Source organism: Octodon degus, unplaced genomic scaffold, assembly GCF_000260255.1.
Source record: "Octodon degus isolate 3935 unplaced genomic scaffold, OctDeg1.0 scaffold00083, whole genome shotgun sequence".
In the NCBI taxonomy this organism is placed as follows: domain Eukaryota; kingdom Metazoa; phylum Chordata; class Mammalia; order Rodentia; family Octodontidae; genus Octodon; species Octodon degus.
The window spans coordinates 8990763-8998316 of NW_004524659.1; the positions used below are offsets into that span (position 1 = coordinate 8990763).

Below are 7554 nucleotides of genomic sequence, written 5' to 3' on the forward strand. Positions count from 1 at the left end.
CAAAAAAAACCTTTAGTTTCTTGTATCTGTTGTTTCATTTTTCTATTAGGTTATTTTTATCCTCTATTAATACCATTACTTTTTTTTTTTTTTTTCAGTATGAAGGATTGAACTCAGGACCTTGGGCTTGCCAGGCAGGCACTTATGCCACTGAGCTATCTCCCCAGCTTTTAGATCTTTTCTAAAGGGAGGAAATTTATTCTTTTATGGTATGAATTACAATTTTTTAAAAATATTTTCTCATTTGACCTTGTGTTTTTCTCACACAAAAACACAATTTAAGGGCTGGGGTATAGCATAATCATAGGACAGTGCTTGCCTAGAATGAAGGGTCTGGAAATTCAAAAAGAAAAAAGCAAGACTTTGGTGATATACTATGTGCTAAATCACATGGTTAGTGTGATTACATGTGCAAGGCTGAGTTCATCCCAGCATTTAAAAAAAAAACAAAACCTTGGCCGTATGATTACCAGATATTCAATAATCTGGATTTCCCTCACTCATCAAAACCATATTTATCATGTACTTTATTTCCTTCATATACAGTACAAGAGCAAATCTGGTTATACATCTATTTAATTCCATCGATCTGTTCACGTAATTAATTACCAGGATCATTCTGTAGTTATTACAGGGGTTATTGGTGGTTTTTTTGAGATGGGGGTCTCATTAAGTATTCCAGTTTTGCTCAAAACTCACTATGTAGCCCAGGCTGGCCTCGAATTGATGGCAATCTTTTTGCCTCAACTTCCCAAGTTCTGGCATTGTAGATGTGTGCTGCACTAGGCTTATGACAGGTTTTAAATATATTTTTACATCCACTAAAAGTATTCCCCCTTCAGGCTGGGGAGATGGCTCAGTGGAATAAGTGCTTCCCTGGCAAGCGCAAAGGCCTGAGTTCAATCCCTGGTTCTCCCCCCCCCCCCCGGCAAAAAAAAGTATTCCCCCTTTGATTATCTTTCTGGATTTTTGGTTTGCTCATTTTCTCCTAAGAACTTTAGAAGTTCAAAAATTTTACTGAAATTTTAATGGCATTGTATCCCACTTAAATGAGAGTTGCATTTTATTATGTTGTATGTTGTCTTCTTATTCAAATCTTAATTTTTAAATGTGCTTTTTGGGGACATATACAACTACTAGTTTCCTATGTCATACTTTTATGGGTCATTGTACATATAATCTTTTCCCACATAGTACATGATGTACATGCTGCTGATTTGTTAATGTTTCCAACAATCCTTTGGGTTTCTTGTTATCACTGTTCATTTTTACAAGAATGGTAACTTATAAATCTTCCTCAGTCTCAACTTGTACCCCAAAGAGGGGGAGTGAAACAAAATTCAGAGTCCTTCACTCTAAAATAGGGTGTTCTAGGGTTGGTGATATGGCTCAGCAGCATAGCCTCTGCCTGGCAAGTGCAAGATCCTGAGTTTAAAAAAAAAGGTCTTCGAAAGATGCTGATTAAAGTTTTGCTGTCATCAATATAACTTTTTTCCCCCTGTATTTTAGGGAAGGGTTTACAGAGTGTTCAGGGTCTCACTACTGGATTGGACTCATAGTGATTCTCCTGTTTACAGCCTCCCAAGTACTGGAATTACAGTGCACACCACCAAGCCCAGTTTCAATTGCCATCTCAGCGTGCCCCAGGGGTGGGGCCGGCACAACAGGCCTGGGGATCAAACCCCTGGCCCCTGCGCCTACTTGCAGGTCCTTTAATCCACTGAGCTATTTGGCCAGCCCATCATCAATATAACTTTTTACAAGAGGCTGAGAGAAGAATGACTCTTTAGAAAAATAACATTTTTTGAATCATGTTTCCCAGGGAGAAAAATAAGTGCTCCTTCAAAACAAGGAGTCCCTCACAGCCTGATGTCACTAGCAACCGAAGTGGTAGGAGAATTCTTAGACAAAATGTACATATTCCCAGGATATGTGAGGGAAACGTGATCTAGGAGGATAAATCTCACGTTAAATCAAGATGAACACCGCATGGATGGAGGCTACCTGGGGTCTTGGGGATGCCATCCAAGAGAACTGACTGAACAAACAAGATTCACCAGAGCAGACGGGCCACTGAATGCCCAGAGGAAGCACTAATGCAGCAGCTGGAGAAGAGGCTATGTATCTGGAAGGTCCCAGAAGCAGGTTCTCTCAGAAGGTAAGAGATGATTTTCACTAAATTATAGAGGTACCAGTTGTGTTGGCCTCCTTATTCCTGACTTTTAATTGTTCTCCCTTCTTAGTTCTTAATCCATTTGAACTAGATCAATCACCAATAAGGAGTAAAGAGGAGACAAAACAGAACTTGGGGAATTAGACAAAAACTTGATCATTACCCTTTCACACTAAAAACTTCTAGCAAGAAGAAAGGTTTTGCTGGTTGTTTTTTTTTTTTTTTTTTGGTTTTATGAGACATGGTCTCACTGCAGTTCAGGATGGCTTTGTAGCCCAGGCTGGTTTCTAACTCAAAACATTCTCTTGCCTCAAATTCCCAAGTGCTGGTATTACAGATATGCATCATCATGCCCAGTTTTTTTTTTTGGTGAGACAGATCTTGCTATGTAGTTCACAGTGGCCTTAAACTCACTATGTAGCCCACACTGGTTTCGATTTTGCAGCAGTCCTCCTGTCTGCCTCTGCCTCCTGTGTACTGGGATTACAGGTGTGTGCCACCATGCCCAGCAAAGAAAGTTTTTGTTTTTAAAGCAAGTTTGAAGTTTGAGTTCTTCAGTCAACATTTTCATTAGCTAAGTGAACTCTCAGACTGATCTTGTGTTTATTTTTTATTTAAAAAATTTTTTTTAGTATTTTAGGAAAGTGTCTACAGGGTATTCAGGGTCTTACTATGTAGAGTGGACTCCTAGTAATCCTCCTGTTTATAGCCTCCCAAGAGCTGGGATTACAGGAGTGTGCCACCATGCCCAATCTCAATTGCTGTTTTAGCAAGCCCCGGGGGTGGGACTGGCATGGAAGGGCAGGGGATTAAATCCCTGGCCCCTGCGCTTGCTTGCCGGCGCTTTAATCCGCTGAGCTTTTGGCTGACCTTGTGTTTAAATGTTCAAAAGACTTATTATCCTAAGACTGTTTAGAAATTATTCAATTTCCCAAGAAGTCATCCAGCATAAGAAAAAATTCACCCAAACCAGAAATTCTGAGAGTGACGATTAAGGGATAAAATTTTGCTTTGCAGTACTAGCGCTTGAACCTAGAGCCTTTGCACTGAGCTACATCTTCAGTCCTTTCATCAAAATTTGAAACAAGCTGGGCTCGAATATGGCAATCCTGTCTCAGCCTTCCAGAGGGCTAGGATTATAGACATGCACCACTATGACTGGCACCTCAAAATTATTTTTACCTCCACCTCTTATTTTATTTGTCTAATTACCAGAGTCCAGTTCTACAGGTGTATGAAACGGTCAAGTTTTGGAAAACCTGAACAATATATATCTAACTAGTCAGCATCCAGTTCAGTCACTCAATAAGCCACATTCAGAGTTTTCAGAGATCATGCACAGAAAATACTACAGAAAATTACACATACTCACAATTGGACCACCCAACATAGTCATGATCTTGTCGGCCCCATATCAGCTTTAATCTGGGCCATAACATACTTTTTTTTTTTTTTGTTTCTTGGTACTGGGGATCTGACTCGGGACATAAAATACTTTTTTCTACACGAAGTATCAAACATTCCCTCACAATCCCGTCTCTTCTCCAAATTTGCACCTTCTAACACACAAGTGAACGCTCATTTGATGTATAACTCACTTGTATAGATCCCCTCACTTTCTTAATCAGCTCCACGTTATATGAAGTAACACACATTCCTCCCACCTACAAAGATAAGCACAAAGAGCCACTCAAATGTTGTGCCTGTTGTTCGCCAAGCTGCACTCCACACGCATGGATTTCTCAGCAGAGAAAAAAGAAAATTCCTGCCGCTGCCGAGCTCACAGCAGCCTCGGGCTCCGGGTTGCTCTCCACATTCTCCCCGGCTGGCGCTCCGGGTTCCTAGGTTCTTGCTTTCTTCTTTGCCTTTCCCGGGGCCTGGACTCTCGCTTCCATCTCCGTTCTCCTCGGCCCAGGTACCTTTCTTTTCTTGGTTACCACCCTGGCTCCTGCCTCCCGCTTCGTCCTCCTCGGCAAGTCCTCACTACCAACCTGCCGCTTCCCACCCAGACTACCCACCGGCCTCACCTTCGGCCACTGGCCAGCAGCCCGCGCCTGCGCACTCCCTCGTGGACCCTGTCTCCCAGGGCTCTCCGCGGCTCGTTCCTCCCGGCCGCAGTCCACGCTTCTTCACATCCGGGCTTTTCTCACCTTAAACTACATTTCCCACAGACCCCCGGGCCACTTTGGAACTTGAATAACGGATTCTAGTTTTAAATCTTAGTTGGTGTCTGTCTGGCTCCAGGGAATGAACTGGGTCTGGATCAAATAGGCAATGAGATAAACCAACCCTGACCTCACAGAATTCACGGGCCCTGGAGCTCAGATCTATGCATGCGTGTATCCGTGCATGTTTGTGGTTGTGAGGAGGCATGATTTTGTGATTGTCCCCTTGTGTATCTGCTCGGATGCGGGACCTTTTAGGTGACAGTTGTGATGTGGGGTATGTAACACTGTGGGATTTGAGAACATCCATCATACGATATTTCTGTTGTGACCTACTGTGATGGAAAAGGCTTTTAATTCTGTCGCGTTGACTGTATAACTGTTGGTTTCTGCAGTTCTAAGTTAATTTTGGGGCTAAGGGCTATTTTGAAGGAAGATTTTCCTTATAGCCTATCTGTGTGTGTGAAGACTACAGTGGACGTATATGATGAACAGAATCGTTTTGCAAAGAAGAATGACTTGATTTGTCTTTATCAGGTTACCCCCATTTCCACTGTCCAGCCTTGGAGTTTATGGTGGGTATAGGTGGGTGAATCCTGCTGACAGTGACAGTTTTAGGTTCGATTTTTCCTTGGGCTCTGTAGCCCTGGATTCCCTGCTGCTTCTTTTTTTCCCTCCAGGTTTATACCTTCGTGGGCTCCAGCTGCAAAGAAATGATCAATCAAAAGAAAATCAGATACTGGAATGGTAGAATACAGACTACAAATAAAAAGGTGCAAACCTGTTTTTTGGAATGAGGCTTTTAGGATTGGAAGTGTCGCCGGGGAGATGGCTTTAGTAGAATAAGCGCTTCCCTGGCAAGTGCAAGGGCCTAAGTTCAATCCTCGGTTCCGCAAAATAAATAAATAAATAAATAAATAAATAAGATTGGAAGTGTTCTTTAGGCAGAGTTCTATCAGGACCAGAGATAACCTAGGAATAGTATTTCTTCCTTGGCGGATCACCCTTGGAAACTGTCTGCAGTCAAGCTGTATGTTTCACATTCATATCACTCTCTGAGCTATCTCCCCAGGAAACTAATGTGAATTGAGTTTTCAGATCAGGGTATCAGTGATGTTGGTCTTTCCCTTGACAGTCAGAAGTGTTAGCAGTACCCTCATTTTTCTTTTACTGTCTCAAAATTAACAAAGATTTTGACTTCCATCATAACAGATTAGTTTAGTCTGGTTTTGGAAGTGGAATCATACAGCATATAATCTGCATACAATCACTTTGCTTAATACTCTGTTTTGCTGGGCATGGTGGTGCATGCCTGTAATCCCAGCACTTGGGAGGCTGAGGCAGGAGGATTGTGAGTTTGAGACCAGCCTGGGTTACAAAGTGAGCTCAAAGCCAGCTTGAGCTGCATAGAAAGATAATTTAAAAAAAAAAAAAAAAAAAAAAAAAAAAGCTGTTTTCATCCTCAAGATAAAGCTTGCCTTTAGTTTTTTAAAAAATACTGTATCTCTTGTTATAATGTATTGGAGATTGAATCTGGTGCTTTGTTTCATACTAGGCAAGCACTCTTTTGCTAACCTACATGCTAAAGCCCTTTTAAAAAACTTTTTGAGACAAGGTCTTGCTAAATTGTCCAAACTGGTCTCGAATTTACACTCCTCCTGCCTCAGTCTCCTTGCTAAGATTAAAGACATGTACCACCATGCCCAGATTTATACCAGTCTTTGGATGTAGTTATGAAATCAGTACAGGTATGGTGTCATATCTGTATAATTACATCACTGTAATACCCAGGCATGGTGGTGCATCCCTGTAATTACACATCTGTGGGAGGCATTTAAGGGAAGCCTGGGGTACACAGTGAGTTCAAGGCCAGCCTGAACTATGTAGCAAATAAAACAAAACATATATTCCTAGTACTGTGAGTGGGCTGAGGCAGGGGCACTCCAAGTTCAAGCCCAGTCTGCACAACTCAAAAGAGACCTTTTCTCACAATAAAAGTGTCTGGGGATGTAGTTCAATACAAAAATATTGGGTTCAATCCCCAGTACCCCAAAATGAATCAATTGTGTTATATACAAAAATATTTTATTGGCCTTTTTTTGTGGTACTGGGGATTGAATTCAGGACCTAGTGCATGGCACTCAGGTGCTCATGCCACTTAGCTGTCTCCTTGTCCCTGTATTAGCTTTAATAGATATTGAAAAATAGTTTTTGAAAGTACTTACTCTTGGGCCAGCCAGATAGCTCAGCAGACTATAGCGCCTGCTTAGGCAAAGCACAGGGACTGGTGTTAGATCTTGGGCACCTTAGGGTATGCCGAGATGGTGATTGAGACTAGGCGTGGTGGTGCGCACCTGTAATCCCAGCACTTGGGAGGCTGAAAACAGGAGGATCGCTATGAGTCCAATCTATGTAGTGCGACCCTGTAGACCCTGTACTAAATGCATTTAAAAAGAAAGTAATTATTCCATTGCACAATTCTACCTGCAATGTATAAAAATCAGTTCCTCCATGTCATTGGTAATACTGTCAGTCTTAAATTTTGTTCATTGTACTGGGTATGAAGTGGTATATTGTAGATTTAATTTGCCTTATGCCTAATGCTACAAACTTTAGTCCCAGTGGATGATGGAATAAATCCACTGTTCACAAAGAAAGAATAAAGAAAATTAAAATAAAGTTTATACAACACAAAAATAAATGCACAGCTTAGTGAAAGACCCAGAACTTTATCTCAGAGAAATGAAAATGTATTTACACGTGAATGTTCATGGTACATGCTATGACTTGAATATTGTTGAAATATGTCTTCCAAAGGTTCATATATTTGAGGCTTGGACTTAAGTGTGGTGATATGGGAGATGGTTAAATCTTTAACAGGTAGGCCTTAGAGGGAGGTCCTTACATCACAGACTTGGAGTTCTCCCCTAAGACAAGATCACACTGAGAGCGCAGGCCCGGCAAGTGAGTGAGACGACCCAGGCCGCGGGATCCTGAACAGACCCGGAGCTTAGGCCTGCGAGTGAGTGAGATGACCAGGGCCGCGGGATCCTGAACAGACCCGGAGCGCAGGCCCCGCGAGTGAGTGAGACTTCCCAGGCCCAGGGATCCTCTTCTGACCCAGGCTGCAGGCCCAGCAGGGAACCCTTCAGCAGAACTCCCTGCAAGGAGGCTAGAGGCAAGACCCACACAGCTGATTCAGGAGCAGAACATCTT

The 7554-nt window shown here is 42.3% G+C and overlaps 1 protein-coding gene across 10 annotated transcripts in view; it reads right to left on the minus strand.

The window, feature by feature from the left end:
• The window catches only part of LOC111818220 (zinc finger protein 567), a 78894-nt gene extending 74629 nt beyond the window's left edge, over window positions 1-4265 (minus strand). For 2 of the 10 annotated variants that reach the window (XM_023721596.1, XM_023721584.1), the window contains exon 1: window positions 4201-4265. The gene's annotated coding sequence lies outside the window, so the exon portion shown is untranslated. The other 8 variants (XM_023721595.1, XM_023721589.1, XM_023721592.1 and 5 more) reach the window with 7 other exon arrangements.
• Window positions 4266-7554: the final 3289 nt, after the last annotated feature.